This window comes from Staurois parvus, unplaced genomic scaffold (genome assembly GCF_062004578.1).
Source record: "Staurois parvus isolate SC_StPar_1 unplaced genomic scaffold, SC_StPar_1.0 ptg000001l, whole genome shotgun sequence".
Lineage (NCBI taxonomy): Eukaryota > Metazoa > Chordata > Amphibia > Anura > Ranidae > Staurois > Staurois parvus.
Genome location: NW_028317797.1, coordinates 3,522,474 through 3,542,068, shown reverse-complemented (window position 1 = coordinate 3,542,068; position 19,595 = coordinate 3,522,474).

Sequence of the window (19,595 nt, the reverse complement as noted above, 5' to 3'; positions counted from 1 at the left end):
AAGTCAGCAGCGGTTCAGAAACAGGATGCAGGACAGAAACAGGATACAGGGCCCAGGACAAATACAACACCAAGGCAGAGTCTGCAAGTCTGGCCATCCCTTAAATACCCCAGCATAATCAGTTCCAGGTGTTAGCTGGCTGCAAAGTTGAGTCTGATTGCTGGGAGCATCCGCTGGCCAGCCCTGGTACTGCAGATCAAAAGGCAGGTGAGTCCCACCATTGCTAGCTAGTCCATTCCTGACAGTACCCCCCCTCAAGGAGCGGCCTCAGGACGCTCCAAACAGTCCTAGCTGGGCAAAATGTTCCACCGCCCGGGTCTGGTAACTGGCGGGATATCAAAGACTGGCACACCGGGCAGGACTCCGGGCAGCGGCACACCGGGCAGGGGCACACCGGGCAGAGGCACATTGGGCAAAGGCACACCGGGCAGAGGCACATCGGGCAGGACTCCGGGCAGAGGCACATCGGGCAGGACTCCGGGCAGAGGCACATCGGGCTGGACTCCGGGCAGAGGCACATCGGGCTGGACTCCGGGCAGAGGCACATCGGGCTGGACTCCGGGCAAAGGCACATCGGGCTGGACTCCGGGCAGAGGCACATCGGGCTGGACTCCGGGCAGAGGCACATCGGGCTGGACTCCGGGCAGACTCCGACAGGCATCGGGCCCCCAGGAGGGGCGACAGGCATCGGGCCCCCAGGCGGAGCGGCGGGCGCCGGACCCCCAGATGGAGCGACAGGTCTCGGGCCCCCAGGCGGAGCGGCGGGCGCCGGACCCCCAAGTGGAGCGACAGGTCTCGGGCCCTCAGGCGGAGCGGCGGGCGCCGGACCCCCAGGTGGAGCGAAAGGTCTCGGGCCCTCAGGCGGAGCGGCGGGCGCCGGACCCCCAGATGGAGCGACAGGTCTCGGGCCCTCAGGCGGAGCGGCGGGCGCCGGACCCCCAGGTGGAGCGACAGGTCTCGGGCCCTCAGGCGGAGCGGCGGGCGCCGGACCCCCAGGTGGAGCGACAGGTCTCGGGCCCCCAGGCGGAGCAACAGGTCTCGGGCCCTCAGGCGGAGCGGCGGGCGCCGGACCCCCAGATGGAGCGACAGGTCTCGGGCCCTCAGGCGGAGCGGCGGGCGCCGGACCCCCAGATGGAGCGACAGGTCTCGGGCCCTCAGGCGGAGCGGCGGGCGCCGGACCCCCAGGTGGAGCGACAGGTCTCGGGCCCCCAGGCGGAGCGACAGGTCTCGGGCCCCCAGGCGGAGCGGCGGGCGCCGGACCCCCAGGTGGAGCGACAGGTCTTGGGCCCCCAGACGAAGCGGCGGGCACCGAGTCACCAGGCACGACAGTGGGCACCGAGTCGTCTGGCAAGACTGCGGGCACCGAGTCAACTGGCGGAACAGCGGGCATCGAGTCAACTGGCGGAACTGCGGGCACCGAGTCGTCTGGCAAGACTGCGGGCACCGAGTCGTCTGGCAAGACTGCGGGCATCGAGTCAACTGGCGGAACAGCGGGCACCGAGTCGTCTGGCAAGACTGCGGGCACCGAGTCGTCTGGCAAGACTGCGGGCACCGAGTCGTCTGGCAAGACTGCGGGCACCGAGTCAACTGGCGGAACAGCGGGCACTGAGTCAACTGGCGGAACAGCGGGCATCGAGTCAACTGGCGGGACTGCGGGCATCGAGTCAACTGGCGGAACTGCGGGCATCGAGTCAACTGGCGGAACTGCGAGCACCGAGTCATCTGGCAAGACTGCAGGCACCGAGTCGTCTGGCAAGACTGCGGGCATCGAGTCGTCTGGCAAGACTGCGGGCATCGAGTCAACTGGCGGAACAGCGGGCACCGAGTCGTCTGGCAAGACTGCGGGCACCGAGTCGTCTGGCAAGACTGCGGGCACCGAGTCGTCTGGCAAGACTGCGGGCACCGAGTCAACTGGCGGAACAGCGGGCATCGAGTCAACTGGCGGAACAGCGGGCATCGAGTCAACTGCCGGGACTGCGGGCACCGAGTCGTCTGGCAAGACTGCGGGCACCGAGTCGTCTGGCAAGACTGCGGGCACCGAGTCGTCTGGCAAGACTGCGGGCACCGAGTCGTCTGGCGGAACAGCGGGCATCGAGTCAACTGGCGGGACTGCGGGCACCGAGTCGTCTGGCAAGACTGCAGGCACCGAGTCGTCTGGCAAGACTGCGGGCACCGAGTCGTCTGGCAAGACTGCGGGCACCGAGTCGTCTGGCAAGACTGCGGGCACCGAGTCAACTGGCGGAACAGCGGGCACCGAGTCGTCTGGCAAGACAGTGGGCTCCGAGTCAACAGGCACGACAGTGGGCACCGGGTCATCAGGTATCAGATTGTCTGGCTCGACAGCGGGCATCGGGTCACCAGGTATGACAGCGGGCACTGGGTCACCAGGCATCAGGTCATTTGGCTTGCCAGCGGGCACCGCGTCATCTGGCAAGGCAGTGGGCACCGGGTCACCAGGTATGACAGCGGGCTCTGAGTCAATTGGCACGACAGCGGGCACTGGATCAGGTACCGGATCATCTGGATCAACAGCGGGCATCGAGGCAAATGGCCTAATAGGATCGTCGGGCTGGATCAGTTCATCATGCTGAGTAGCGGCATCAGGCTGAATGCAGGCATCAGGCCGAGTAGAGGCTTCAGGCTGAGTAGAGGCTTCAGGCTGAAGAGAGGCTTCAGGCTGAAGAGAGGCATCAGGCTGAAGAGAGGCATCAGGCTGAGTAGAGGCATCAGGCTGAGTAGAGGCATCAGGCTGAAGAGAGGCATCAGGCTGAAGAGAGGCATCAGGCTGAAGAGAGGCATCAGGCTGAAGAGAGGCATCCGGCTGAAGAGAGGCATCCGGCTGAAGAGAGGCTTCAGGCTGAGTAGAGGCTTCAGGCTGAGTAGAGGCTTCAGGCTGAGTAGAGGCTTCAGGCTGAGTCACGGAAGGCAGGTTCACCGGTTTGGATACTGGCAGGATGGTATTGGTTGGAAAGAATTTTCGCTTTTTTCTGGTTTTAACTACTGGAGCACTGCAAGTAAACGCAGGTCTGCAAACGAATGGAGCAGCTGGAGACAGAGAAAAACTGGAGGATGGAACAGGAGAGGGAGCAGTTGCTACAGAGGACTTTTTTACAGGGTTAAAGGCAGGATAGGTGCAGCGAGTGGGAACAGGGTACTGACATGCGGTAGATAGCCAAGTATACTGGGCTGTAACTGGAGGAGCTGGTGGGAATACAGGAGTAGAGTTAGAAGCAGGACTGGGTTTTTGTAAGCTGACTGAGGCTGGGTGCAACAAGTCTGTCCATGTCTGCAGTATGGGTTGAACAAAGCTGAGCTTACACAAAGCCTGTCTGGTCAATGACTGCACTGCGTTTATACAATCTCTTAGTGTCTGTGGTGAACATGTGGAATAACGCTCCAGAAAGTAACCCACATCATCCTCTAATAACCACACCAGGGACTCTACCTGGTCTGCACTAAATGGTGGCAAAAATTCATCCCTGCATTCGGGGGAACCAGATGAAACCAACTCAGCACAAACCTCAATCAAAGGCTGCACCTCAGAGAACTCTGTGCCCTGATCTACTAGAACATGAGCGAGCCGTATACATTCTAGTAGTTGATCCCTGGGATACTCCTTCAGAGTTTGATAAGCATACTCCCTGTCATCAAACACTAGCAGATATAAATACACAACCTCATCCAGATCCATCCTTCCCAGCAACAAGCCAAGATGGCTTCCCTGTGCAGCCACTTCTGGTCAGGATTGGCCTTGGTGTAATGTCAGGGCTCCCAGGTGTGACCAGAGGTGTGTGGCTGACGCAGGGAAATGCAGACCTCAGATATGTTATAAACAATATAATTTATTAACACTAACAATACAAACATAAACGCAGTGCAATACTAAAACATAATACAGTGCAACCAAACCAAACCAACCACCCACAGATAACAGTACATACAAGCAAGCGTCGTCAGGCAGGCCGGGTCAATATCAATAGGGCAGGTAGGTACAGGGGGAGCAAGCGGAGATTGGTCGGGGTCACAGGCCAGGTTCAGCAGGTAGCAAGCAGCGTAGTACAGAGGGTCAGGCAGAGGGATGGTCAGGGTCACAAGCCAGGGATCAGAACAGGTAGCAAGCAGCGTGGTACAGAGGGTCAGGCAGAGGGATGGTCAGGAGCGAGCCGGGATCAAAGCAGGAGAAGTCAGCAGCGGTTCAGAAACAGGATGCAAGACAGAAACAGGATACAGGGCCCAGGACAAACACAACACCAAGGCAGAGTCTGCAAGTCTGGCCATCCCTTAAATACCCCAGCATAATCAGTTCCAGGTGTTAGCTGGCTGCAAAGTTGAGTCTGATTGCTGGGAGCATCCGCTGGCCAGCCCTGGTACTGCAGATCAAAAGGCAGGTGAGTCCCACCATTGCTGGCTAGTCCATTCCTGACAATTATTATGCAGACAAGTCTGAGGATTGATTAGATATGAATTATGAAAGTGTATGCTAAACGGTTCGCGAGATCTATTTTTCTGCTTTCCTGTGCATCCGAGACAAGGCGAGTGACCCAACAAACTGTTCGCCTGCTCATCGTCCATCTGACGATATGTCAGGTTTTTATGTAAGTCTCTCATATTCCACGATATGAGACATAGGGGAAAACATGGTTTTAACAGAGGTTATCTGCTTCTGTCACCTACGCTGAGTTAGGTTTTATTAGGGTGGAATCTCTCTCAACTCCAGAGAAAGCTTGCCTTATCTCTTCCGAGGTGTGAAATGAGACAGCTCGCTCAGACAGCTAGGCACCTAGCTCAGAGGGAGATGCCTTGGCTTGCCAGTGACCCACAACCAGCACACACACGCTGGCCAAATGTCTCCTCTCAGAGAGGGAGGGGGAGGGAGTGAGGGAAGAAAAATGGATACTCTTAACAAAATGGCAGACTGCATCAGTCTCTGTTGCGCACGTTTGCAACACACAGCTGCTCCAGTTTTGAGCAGTCCTTTGCAATTGGCAAGGGTTGTGTTGTACATGGTTTTCTGGTGAGGAATAGGGGAAAGGTGTACGTTCTTGTCATTACCCAGGTTATTGCTTCAGCACTGCAGAGCAACTACACTTCTGTCTGATCCAGTTTCGATAAATGTCCCCATAATGTCTTAATGCAGGGGACTCTTGGAATCTGTAATGACATAAAATATCAGTATTCAAGTAAAAACTGTTCTTGCACTATGAATATTAAACAGTGTTTATGCAGACCTATGCTAACTACATTGGGAGGGAGGGGGTTAAGATTAAGATGTGTTTATGTTACATTGCCCAAAATTCATCCTTATTTTAAAAAAAATGCGTTGATGACTATGGATCTATGGACTATACTATGTTCTCATTTATTCAGAGCACCGATCCTCATACATGCTATGTTATTGCAAAAAATTATATCTATTTACAGTTCTGTGGTTTGATTTAATTGCATCATAATCAGGGGGCAGTTGGCACATGAAAGAAGGACCCACAGATCATTGGTTGAAATGTGTATACAGTTAGCTCAGCACGGCAGACAAATGAACCTTGGGAATTAATGAGTTCAAAATGTTTTTCCCCATAAAAGGGGTATTTTGGATTTCTTCAACTCATTTTAAATAACAGATTACTTTTTCTTAGGAATATGTGGGTCCCACCGATCATCCATCAAACATTCCTCAACAAAATTACAGTTTTATGATGTTTTGCGGTTTATAGGTTCAGCCCAACATTACAGAATGTTCCGTGGCTTCCCCAAAATACACAACTCTGTCTTACTTACAGTTTGTGGTTTGTCTTCAGCTTTCACCAAGCAGTGATAACAAAAAAACTTACTGCTGGTTCAGAGATTTAAATTGTAATTTATGTTGTACTATATCACTTTAAGTCATCCCATTTGACCTATGACTTAGTGTTGTTGGCTTGCATAATAGGCTGTTCTGAAGTCATTATAAAATATACTCAAATGAACTGTACTACACTAGAGTGATCAGTTTTATTTAAAGCCACATGCCCATTTTTTGCCCCCAGCTAACTGTTTTGCCAAACAAAATGATAAATGTTGAAAAATCTAGGAATTTGAAACAAATTCAGTTTTCTAGACATATTACATATTGGACTGTCTGCAATGACTTTACTATCTAATTTGCAACTGAGCCACTATATTAACATACCGTTTTAGTTACAATACTGTGCATTATCACTTAAAACTGAAGTTTAATTACCTCTCTTGTAGGATACTTCATAAAGTTAATATACAAAATTGCCACACTATCCAAAGGAAAACATATTTGACTGGAGGTATGCTTTAATTTTTTTTTTTAAATAGAGAAGGCTTTAATTGCTGTTTGTTCCCCTATTAAAGAGATTTTATCTTTATTTCTTCTTTTTTTTTGGAATCAAAGCATGTTTAGTTCAACACACAGAACAAAGAGGGTTCAGTAGAGTAACTACAGTAAAAAAACATTCCAAATAATAATATTAAAAAAAAAAACATAAATCAATAAAGAAAAAAGTGAAGGAGTGGAAAAGTGACGTAGTCTTGCATACATTGAAGATCACGAGGGGGTGATTTACTAAAACTGCAACACTCAAAATCTGGTGCAGCTGTGCATGGTAGCCAATCAGCTGCTAACATAACGTAATGTAAGACTGTTCAGTTAAGCTTTGACAATAAAACCTGGAAGCTAATTGGTTTCTATGTAGAGCTGCACCAGAATTTGCACTCTCTAGTTCTAGTAATTCTTGCCTATAGTATATTAAAAGAAGGGGAGAGGACATTCCAAAAGGAATGTGTAATGAGGACAAAAGTATATTGTGCAGATACAGTTGTGTTCAAAATAATAGCAGTCAGGCATCACTAACCTGATCAATCACTGTTTTTGGTAGAAATTATATTTTTACATGGCAAATAATTTACTAGCAGGTGTAGTAGAGTAATAGAAATCCAACAGACCCAACAGTCATGACATGCATGCTGCTGATTCTGTGTAATTGAATCACTCATTGAAAGGAGCATGTTCAAAATAATAGCAGTGTGGAGTTCTATTAGTGAGGTCATTAATTCTTTGAAAAACAGGTGGCAATTATTGCCCTTAGTTAAGGAAGGAAGGCAGCAAATGTTGTACATGCTGGTTACACTGCATTTCTCTCTGAAATTCCGAGGAAAATGGGTCGTTCCAGACATTGATCAGAAGAACAGCGTACCTTGATTAAAAAGTTGATTGGAGAGGGGAAAACATAAAGAAGTGCAGAAAATGATAAGCTGCTCAGCTAAAATGATCGCAAATGCTTTAAAAATGGCAACCAAAACCTGAAAGACGTGGAAGAAAGCAAAAAACTACCATTCGAATGGATAGAAGAATAGCCAAAATGGCAAAGACTCAACCAAAAATCAGCTCCAGGAAGATCAAAGAAGGTCTAAAGTTACCTGTGAGTACTGTTACAATTAGAAGATGCCTATGTGAAGCCAAGCTATCCGCAAGAAGCCCCCGCAAAGTCCCACTGTTGAAAAAAAGACATGTGCGGAAGAGGTTACAATTTGCCAAAGAGCACATTGACTGGCCTAAAGAGAAATGGTGCAACATTTTGTGGACTGATGAAAGTAAGATTGTTCTTTTTGGGTCTACTGGCTGGAGACAGTTTGTCAGACGACCCCCAAACACTGAATTCAAGCCACAGTACACTGTGAAGACAGTGAAGCATGGTTGCGCAAGCATCATGATATGGGGATGTTTCTCATACTACGGTGTTGGGCCTATTTATCGCATACCAGGGATCATGGATCAGTTTGAATACATCAGAATACTTGAAGAGGTCATGCTGCCTTATGCTGAAGAGGAAATGCCCTTGAAATGGGTGTTCCAACAAGACAACGACCCCAAACACACAAGTAAACGTGAAACATCTTGGCTCCAGACCAACAAGATTGATGTTATGGAGTGGCCAGCCCAATCCCCGGATCTTAATCCAATAGAAAACTTGTGGGGTGAGATCAAAAATGCAGTTTCTGAGGCAAAACCAAGAAATAGAGAAGAACTGTGGAATGTAGTCCAATCATCCTGGGCTCGAATACCTGTTCACAGGTGCCAGAAGTTGGTTGACTCCATGCAACACAGATCTACAGCAGTTCTCAGAAACAGTGCTTATACAACTAAATATTAAGTGATTCAAAGGAAAGCAAAATCTTCAAACATTTTTCAGTTTATATAGTGAATGTTTGAGTTTGTAAAGAAGAATACAAACACTGCTATTTTTTTTGAACAGTCTAATATTCACTTTTCTTCAATTTTTTTAGAGGAACAACACAAATTCAATATATTTTTCTTCATGTTTTGATTCGGAATAGAATGTGTAGTGTTCCCAATGCATTTGTGTGTATGGAAATAACAGCTATTAGAAGGATTTTGAGCTTTATTCACTTCTTTCAACACACTGCTATTATTTTGAACACAACTGTACATCTTTCTTTATGTTAATACTTGTCATTAGGAAATACCTACAGGTAGCAATAAGAGATGTAAAATTTCCAGAAAAAAAACTTTTTTTAACCTGTTTTTTTCCATAAAAAATTGAACTTTTTGGAAATATTAAAAAAAAATTCAATGTGGAGTAGTTTTACAAATTGAAAGCCATTTGTTACCATGGGAATGTGAAATGCAGTGTATATAAAAGTATTATGCTTGAAATAAAATTACAGCTTATTCAGTAAATAAATTAAGCTTGATTTTTAAAAAATTTAATGATCCAGAAGCAGCAAGAAGAGTGTTTCTGGAATAAGAACTCTGGAGAGAAAAGCTACCCGCACTTTCATTATGGTGCTCATCATTTAATTCAATGAAGTATTTTTGAATGTCTTTAGGGTGGTTCTGGCATGCAAGATTGTGTTTTATCATCCTTGTAGCATTTGGAAAGGAATATTTCTTCTCACAATATTTGCGAAAGGCAGCTTTGCCCTTAGTGGAAATGTTTCCAAACTCTAGATGATCTCACCAATTTACTAACCAGAATATAGGTAAACATTGTGCTGTGGTGGTTGAGTACATTAATAGGAATCATTTAAAAGGTTATAAAGATAAACTAATTTGTCAAATGTACCCTTTTACTTGTCAATTAAGGCCAGAGAGGGCAGAAACTATCATCTACTGTATCCCAACAATCACCCAACTGTAGGAGGTACATGATGGAGCCCACAAGCAAACTAAGCTGGAGCATTTCCCCTGCAGTGCCCCCTGGTGGTGGAAATGCATTTGTCTCTAGTTTGAGAACTTCATTGAGAAGTACAGTGTTACTTGAATTGTATTCCAGGATTCACCTATTTTCAGCTGAGAGAACTTGCAATAATTCGAGACTTTACATAAAAAATCTTTAATTAATGTCTTCATGTTATTAGTTTGAATACCATGTCATAGATATATTATTTATCATTGTAAAAGAATATATTCTGTACTTTTTTTTTTTTTAACAGAAAAAAGAAAAAAGTTTTGGCCAGCGATAAACTTCAAACATTTCAATGTTTTTTGATAAAGAGTTTTAGCATCATGCCATTAGTGAAAAGCGGTTTAGACAATAATATAAGTTTATATACTGCATTTAAGTGAATCCTAGGACATTGAATACATTGATATCATGTAGCCAGTATTTTCTTGACTTAAAACGGTAATGAAAAGTAAACAAAGCACATCCCACTATAGTGTGTACTAGCCTGAATCAAAAGCACCAAGTGTGGTTCCTCTCTGATCTCTCCTCTCTGTGCTATCTGCATGGGTCACTGAATAGACTCTAAGCCAACACAACAGCCTCCTGGAAGAAAGCCTGCCCACCCTTCAGCACGCAGAAAATTACTCATAAACTCTGTGGTTTTTATCTATGAGCCCTATTAGAGGGAGGTGTTGTCCATTATCTCCAATCAGGTATCAGATTTCACTGAGTTCTGTGCTCTAGCTCTGCAGTGTGTGTGATGTCAGATCCCCGCTCCCTGCTTCCTGCTGCTGAAAGATGCTGTGTAAAATGTGTGTTTTAGGAAGATGTAGGGAAGGGATGGCTGCTGATAAACAGGTATAACTTGTGTAGGAGGATTTGTTTCATCTCTGTGTACCACCTGAGGTCAGTTACTTCACTGGGTATATGTAAAGATTTACAACCACTTTAAGCATAATTGGTTTCTGCAGAGTTCTTTGGAACCTCATTTTTGCGTCTCCATGCTTCTATCACATTGAAATACTATCGGATTACAAGGGAAAGTGATAATAATGCTGATATCTATGTAAATCCTGTTTTGTTAGATAGACCACTGACTTCTGCAGTATGAGTCCTTAGAAATCTACTTAGAGTCTTTTCCTACCTTGTGGTGTAAGTGTTTGTTTATACATTGTGAAAAGTATACCTTATGGTGCCTCTCCAAGCTGTGGATGGAAGGAAAAAGATCACCCCACCTGCAAGTGAGAAGAGGGGAGCATAAGTCCAAGAGATTCCAGTGGCAGCCAATGCAAGTGAAGGGATGGACGCTGCTCAACCGACTCCAGGAGTCCACTGTTAAGGAATGGCCTCAGCCCCATTTTGTCCACACCCTCTGATGCATTTCACCCCGCCAACTGGGGCTTGCTCACAGAGGTAAAATAAATATTAACATTGGACTCCTGCATACGTATGTATATGGATAGCATCCAAATGCCCCTCATTTGGATGGACTATCCCACTTATTGAACCAAATCCCTCCATCCCCTAATCCTCCGAAAACATCCCTCATTTTGCTCTAATGTAATTATCTGTATAAATATATGTATAGCCTACCTGGAGCAGATTTTTGGAGATGCAATTCTAGGTGCTACATCTCTTGCCCAGTCCATTTTATTTTTCATGACGTTTCTGAACTTAAACAGCTGCCATAGCTGGCTTTTAACCAGGTCACATAGTTCTCCTAGTCAGATGCCATCTTACCTGTGTTAACCTTGGAAGACCAGTTCTAAATTTCCATAGATGAATCAGATTGACTGTCTGGAATAAAAAACATTGCATGGGATGAGGATAAGTCTGAATCTTACAATCTCATGTAGACGGTGTGGTCTCATTTCAGATATTCCTCTGAGTTTGACACTGTTATTTCGGAGAACATTTGAGGTTCCAGCTGTTTCCAGGAGTCTCCCATGTGTACTGGCTGCCCATTACCTCTCCACCACCTCTCCTGCCTGCCTCCTTCTCCCCTCACCCTCTTTTACTCCTGCCTCCCCCTTTTGTTTTTATTCTCTTGCTTTCCCTGCTGCAAGTACCCTTTCCTCTATGTGCTATCTGCCTATTCCAATGCTATTACCAACATATCCTGAACTGCCATCGGTGTTTACACTGGGTCCTTTGTCTACAGAGTATACATCCATTGGTCACTCTCCTGAACTCATCTAGATGACAGTACACACCTTATCCATTTAGTTGATGTATCTGATAGATATGCCTTCTGGATGGAGATTATTTCTACCTTTGGTTTCATATTGTATACCAAGCATTATGCTTCTGAGACCTATCTGTTTTGATATATTGTTGGAACTGGATACATACATTTTTCTACTTGACCTGTACAGCTTGAAAATTCTTAATAAAAATTATTCAATATAAATTGCCATAGCTGGTACTCTTTATACGTTCCCTATAAGACTTGCTATCAAGCTTGTTAAATTGTGTATGTAAACCTTCTCATTGCATGTCATTTTGGCTTTTTGTACAGATTTGAAAGACATTGATTACTTTGCCACACTAGCTCAGGATAAGGATCTAATGAGAAAAGGTCTCCTTTCCTACACAACCTTTTTGAACTGAACATGTCTTGAGCATATCTTTGTGTTTGCTGTTTCTTATCTATCTATCCTCACATTTTGGATATATTGTAAATGCCTTCTTTTTCATAATAGCTATAATTCAGAATTTATAACCATTTATTGTCACCGTTATCTGTAGTTTTGGCAATATGCATATCACGTACATCTTAAAACACATATATAATTGTATTACTGCCAAGGAAATATTAGACATATTATCCCAATAACAGCCACTTTTTATCACCTGTAATATTCATTGTCAGATTAAAGAAAAATCTGTTACTTTGGCCAAGACCCCTTTAAAGTCATTTTTTTTAAATGTCTGGAAAATGTGCAATTATGCTATTACTACCACTGAGTTGGCACAGGTTTCTGGAGCAAATGACATTCTTGACGGGAAGTAAGAACATACATTATCTCTGCACTCCTGTCATTGCAAGTGCAAGTAGATGACTACGCTGCTGAAATGAAATCAAGATTTTAAACAATTCCATATTTTTGGAAGTCCGTGTTAGCATGGTATTAGAAAAAGAAAAAAATACTTAGCTAGCTTATTCCTACTTATAATTGACATATAAATCATTGTGTTGTTATGTTAATGCATTAAAACATTATATATATATATATACACAGTATATATATATTTTAGATGAGAGGGTGTCAAGTATTATTAAACCCAAATGCAAACATTTATTATATCAGCTTACTAATTCTAAGATGGCTGTATTTGTATCCTTTTTTGGCTTTCTTTCTTCTATTTTCATCTGTTGATTGAGCCAGCAACTCTGCTGTTTTTCAGAAATTCAAGCTCTCCAGCAGAATTTATCAGCTTACTGATTCATGTAAAACCTTTATCCCAAAAGGGAAACACTGTTTGCTGTTGCTGATATAAGGTATGATCTGGAGTTAGACTTTAATGTATTATTTGTATTCAAATCTCCTAATACATTTAACACTCCCATCCCCCCCAGACTGACAATGCTGCTGTGTCCTGGCTCAGTCCTCCAGAGTGGTGTCTCACTAATAAGAGGTATGTTACTGGCCAGATCACCAGGTAAAAACAGAAGGAAAAGCCAAAGAAACCAAAACTGAGGCAACCACCAAATCTAATAATTGGTGAACTGCAGTATAATACATTTTTAGTTTTGGGTTTAATACTGCCTTAAGTTAACATTCTGGTTACTCTTACAGTGGGCAATGTAAATAGAGGGGCACCCACAGGACTGGTTGACTAAGATGCTAAAAAAGCATGCTTTATTGAGGTACCAATGTTTATGTAGAATGCAGCTCACCCTCCTCGCTGGTATCCTGACATAATTTTGTGCCGTAGCCTCCCTAGCGGTCTGATTATGTCCATATTTCTGTGCTCAAAGCGGTACATTTTTTTGCATGGAAATATGTATATTTTTTATTGTAGGCCTGTAATTTTTAGGAATAGCTCACTGAAATCTGTCCGTACAAGAGTCTAGTAAACATCCCGGGTATGTTACAATTTGAAACACGAAATCATAAATTATAATTTAATAAATAAACATAAAAAATGTAATTCAATAATTTAATCAAACCAAAAACACTGAAATTTGAAATAGAGCTCCAAATTCGCACATCACTGAGCAAAGTCGCAAAATCGTTTTCAGTGTCTGATGACGAATTTCCCCACAAATCATTATCACTCAATTCTGCAAGTAGTTCTAATTTACTATCGCTGTTCTGTAGCTGGTCTAAAACCGCTTTTGACCTAAAGGGACGCTTTTTGGACGCCATGGACATTTCTCAGTTTCCAGGCAGAAAGAACTGTAAAATGCAGGCAGGCCACAGGACAAAGCACTAGGGACAAAATGTATGTGAAATGGTTTGATACAGTAATGTTTTACTATGTGATTTTAGTGAATTTAGTGAATGTCACTTTTACAACTTTCAAATTTCCCGCCATTTCCGTCCCCGTACGTCCTGACGTCGCAGGGAACGGAACCCAGAAGACAGATGCCGGCATCCGCCGGAGGACATTGCCGGGGACACTGCAGGAGGGACATCACGGGAGCGAAGGACAAGGTAAGTGAAGAAGAGATCCCGGAGCAACGTTGCAGTGTATTCCTGAGTGTAGCTCGGGGTTACCGCTTGTGGTGCTGAAACTTTACCCCGAGCTACACTTCGGGAATACCGCCAGGGAGGTTAATTAAGCATGCTTTTCAGTATTTACTTCAAGTCCTGAAATGCTGTATCTCTATCTTTTATATATACAGAAGAAAGCGTTTAGACTCTGCTAGAAACTCTTACTTGTAGGAATGGTTGGCTCCATTAGGATACATAGGAAGTCATAACATTGTAGTAATGTGTGGCTCAATATGGTGTAGCACCATTTATGTAGCAGTAGCCTGAGTGAATAGGAGGTTCATTAAATTACACCATCTAGGTCGGAGATTTTAACCCATTAGTCCTTTTGAGGCAGACTGTCAAAACTCTGTAACATCTCAGGCACATATGTAATAATGTTATAAGGATTGGTTGAACAATGTAAATGTCACTTTACCCCAATGTCACTATGTGTTAGTTTCCCTATGTGAGGATTTAGCTCAGCAGTTGGTTAACTACAAACACTTGAACCTAACTACCTGTCCTGGAGCAACCTACTTCTGCCCAGGCACCTGGCTGTTACACAGTGAATCAGAGTCTTTAGTCACACAAACTTAATCTCACCATACAAGAAAATGGCTGCTCCCCATTCTGCTCTGCACAGAAACCTGATTCCACGATGGAATATCCTTCCTTAGCAGCCTGGAAGTTTTTATTAGAGTACTCAGAGTACTAGACCTGCTTCAGCTGAGTGTCTTAACCCCTCAGTGAGCCAAACAAGCTCACCACACAGCACAAAAAGACAAAGAAATCTGTATATTGCTTGAATCTGGGACAAGTATACCTCTCATCCTGAATGCAACCCGTAGTTTTCCCTGGCTTCCTGTCACACCATCCTAAAGAATAAATTGCTGTTTCCCAGCAGACTGCTTTAAGTACAGTTACTTCAAAACCAGTGAACTGACAGTATGTATGAATTTTACTATAAAACCTGAAGGCCAGGAGGAAAAAGATTGGACTGAAAGAGGTAAGCCAGACCAATGATTCTAGATGGTAACTGAATCACTACAAGCACACACAGCTCCTCCTATGGCGTAACTCCCTCATTTGTCATAATGTAAAGCACTGAGCAAACTGTCGGCGCTATGAAAGTCCTGTCACTTCTCCGCTAGTGATCTGGAATTTGTGACACTTTGGCCAATGAGCAAATTACTTACTTTAAACAGAGAGCACTTGGGTGATGCTGCCCCTGTCAATGCCAGTCGCTGTGGACTATACAGACTTGTAATCATTTTAGACCCTTTACTACATACACCATTTTGTTAAAGAGACATTGGGGTTAATTTACTGAAACTGGAGAGTGCAAAATCTGGTGCAGCTGTGCATGGTAACCAATCAGCTTCTAAATTCAGCTTGTTCAATTAAGCTTTGACAAAAAACCTGTAAGATGATTGTTTTCTATACTGAACTATGCCAGTTTTAGTAAATCAACCCTATGGCCACTTTTCCCATTTGGGTAAGCTCCGACACCATCCAACACCAGAGCTTACTGAAGGTGGACTCTTGCAGTAGAGTTAGTGTTGGAGTGTCGATCAGTGAATATACTTTCTCTGAGAATTCTCTATCAGGAGGACACAAAAAGTGTAAAAAAGCAGCCTGCAAACAGTAGATAATGGGGTTGATTTACTAAAATTGAGGAGTGCAAATTCTCTTGCAGCTGTGCATGGTAGGCAATGAACTTCTAATTTCAGCTTGTTCAATTAAGCTTTGACAAGAAACCCTGATTGGTTTCTATGCAGAGCTGCATCATATTCCGCGCTCTCCAGTTTTAATAAATCAACCTCAATGTATTTAATTGTCCGGCAGGCGATGACTGAAGAATCTCTTGGGTGTGTTGGATGTTTGTTTCATGCTGTGTGCTGTGGTTTCATCCTCTGGCCTCTACATCACTACTGTGTCCTATTTACAACAAATACCTTTATTCTAAATTTAAATGTTAGAAACTATTTATATTTACTGGTCTATGCCAGCTAGCTGGACTGAGTGCAGGGAATTTGTGTATTGTTCACTTGCTGTGAACCGTTAAACCCCCTTGCACCAATCTTTTGTTATTTATAAGTTTCATAAAAAAATAAGATTTGTGTTGTATTTCTCAAGTGCCCTAGGAATATTAAATGCTCACTTTATGCAACACAGTCAGTGGCCCATTTTATTAGTCTTCCTGTCTTAATACTACCAGTTAATGTTCATAAAATTAACCAGAAAATGTCTCGGCAGCTCTGGAGAATCAACAGGTGCTTGCTGCAGCACAGAAAATCCTGACAAAGGTGAAGGATCACATATATAGAAGGCTGCTGCATACCTTTTTTTGTACAAATGTAAGAGAGTGTTCTCATGCAAAAAGTACACATTTTCCCACCACAGGACCTCAGAAGGCTGGTGTAGACATGGCAAAGGTTAGGACATTTTTTCTAATAAACCATTAACCACAGTGACTAGAGCAAAAGCAGACTATTATGCAAATATTCCTATGTTCTAATACTTTAACTGTAGCTGCCCATAGCTTCATGAGAGCTGATTCAGAGATACGTGCGGTGCGGAGTGAAGCTCAGGTTTCACAGCTTAATGATACAGTAGTTGTTCAGCGTTCATGTCAGGTTTACATCAGGTTCAGGACAGGATTAGCTCAGAATCCTATCCTGTTCACACATATGCAGTTTAGAAACGGTTCCCATAGAAGCCAATAGCCTGTAATCTGGACCTGAACATGAAGGCACTGCTCAGAAATTGTACATGACGCTTTTTCAAACTGCATTGAATCCATACTGCCAGGGCATCGGACATACTGTATGTGAACAGGCACCATAGGAAAGAATGTTATTTCACATGTTATGCAGATTGTATGCGGTTCAAACCTCATCCAATCTGCATATATGTGAACCGGCACTGACTGTATATTTGAATCCTTGTTACAATGTATCTATGTCATATTGTTATTATCTTACATGCACAGTTCCTGATATTAGTGAGCGAATCTGCTAATTGCAATAGAGTTTATATGAAGATCCTGATACTTTTTCTTACCCTGTCCCTTCTGGCCTGGGATTCCATAGCTAGTTTTAGCTTAGGGTTCAATAACTAGAGCAAGGTTAGGCATCCAATGGCCACTTCTTGTAGTTAAAGGTCCAGTTGCACAACAGATTAGATACTACTTGGGGCTAAGCGAAGAGTAGATAGGTTGACTCTGAGTTCCAGTGCCACACCATGGTATCTGTTGGTGCACTAGTTGGCTGGATGGAAGGTCTCCTAATCACTGCAGATCTTGTCTTTAGGTCTCTGTAAACAAGGCAAACGCTGCATCATTATCATCTTCAGGGGGTCCTGTTACAGCAGGCTGGTGTAACATTCATCTGGAGCTATCTCTATAAATAACTATACCGTATACTCGGGTTAATGTGCACAATCCCACCAGGACTCTTGTTGGACCCTTTGCTGATAATACCTGTTTTATATTGGATGTAGTGTATGTATTATTATTAATCTTTTCTTTTATAAAGCCTATATTATTTCCATACTAGTGTGCATTTATATACCTATTGTTAATGTTATATGCTGGTTTCAGTAGTTCATCTGCTCCCAATTACTTTGATTAGATTACTGGTTAATTTCTTATAAAGGGAATCCCCTCTGTTCACAGAGGTCCTGTTCTGCATGGAGGCACTTCCAACTCTATTATTTGACACACTCTTTCACTTGGCGAAGGTTCTGGTTTTCTTATTTACATACAGGTTTAGCACAGTATCCTGTTTGAGGAGGGACAATCCCCCGAAAGAGGGCTGCACATGTCTGAGTCTACTCAAAACTTGATTTTTTTTGGGTTTCTGCAATGATATAGTCTAGCTTCATAGACCTATTTTCATTCTACATCATCACAGACATTACTCAGAAACATGGCAATTTCCCTGCTGAATCCCATTCAATATGTGATAGACCAAACTCAGTAATATGCATTGCATAGGTAGGTAAGAAGTACATATAGATAATCACTCCGTACAGATCTGAGCATTAGTGGTTACCTTCTCACAGAAGCCTCATACAGAAATAGCTGAGAGCCAACAGATCAATGTCAGATCTTCTGGAACTTCTCATTCTCATTAAATGAATCATTATCCCCCTCATGACCAGATGTCATAAAAGCCTAGATGCCCAGTCCAAAATTAACAGCTTTGTTGTGCATTATCTAACTTGACACTAACTCTATGAATTCTTTGTTTTCCAAAATAGTTTTCACATATAAGGACATGTAAGGGCTTTATTTGGTACATTTTAATACATTTCTTGACAAACAGACACAAATTTGAAAAAAATATATTTTTTTTTACACATATCAGTGTTTCAATTCTAATGCATTTAATAATATAAAAATAAAATATGTAAAACATTTTGATAATATAATAATTAACATGGGTTATCCAAACAATAAAAGTGCCAAGAAACTGACCTATAGCGTAATAGTTAATTGGTGCTAACATAAAGCATTAATGAAGTATAGCTATTATAGTCATAACCTAAAATATGAATTAATCCTAATAACAATTATCCTACACAATTACTAACCTACACTCATTGTAATCTAGGTAATTTAATTTTACCTGCCAAAAAATGAATACAAGGGGAATACTGGGAAAACTATTTACTTTCATCAACATTTTTAAACCAACTCTGTTACTAAATTGAAGCCTGTTCACATGCATTTTTATATGAATTGTGGTGCGCTCTTTTTGCACATTGACATACATTTTTGTTTTTTAATGGCCTTTGAAAATCTTTAAAGCTTATATTCTCTGGCATCACTTTCTTTTCCTGTTGGGGGTCAAAAAAGAGAGATGCAGCACATTTTCGGTGGAGATTTTTGCAGACGGTTTTTGTTTGTTTTTGAGTTGTTTTGTGAGTTATGTCTGCCTTAACAGCCCTGATTGCTGTATATTGATATATTGAGGTGGAGGAGAAAAGTGAGGCATTCCAAATGTCACTGTTGGGTTCATCTGTTGTTGACTAAGTGTGAAACAAAAGGGCAAGTTCACACAGACAAATTATTCTGTTTTACACACATCCACTAAAAGGTAAGGGTCAAAATATATTACAGCTTTTTTTCACCCAAAATCAAAACATTTTATTTTAAAAGCTTTTAGAAGGCAAAGCATGGTGACTTGTGAGTTGTGCTGGAAGTTGGAAAGGAAAGTGTATGTAAATATTCACTTTAGTTATCCAGTCATTTCAGTTTACTATGAATAGCCACTTATGTGCAGAAGAAATATTTTAAGGGAAAATTGCTTTAAAGTAGTTGTAAAAGCTCAAGGTTTTTCACCTTCATGCATTCTATGCATGAAGGTAAAAAACCTCTGTGCAGCATCTCCCCTAGCCCCCCTAATACTCACCTAAGCCCCTTCTCGATCCAGCAATGTGCACTGGAGCTTCGGCTATCCAGGGGCTCCCTCTTCTCATTGGCTGACAAAGAAGCCATTGGCTCCCACTGCTGTCAATCACAGCCAGTGAGCCAATGAGAAGGGGGATGGGGCCAAACCATGGCTCTGTGTGTGAATGGGCACAAGGAGCAGTGGATGCCCCCATAGCAAGCTGCTTGCTGTGAGAGCAATCAACAGAAGGGAGGGGCCAGGAGAGCCTGTGGGGGACCCGAGAAGAGGAGGATCCAGCCTCCTCG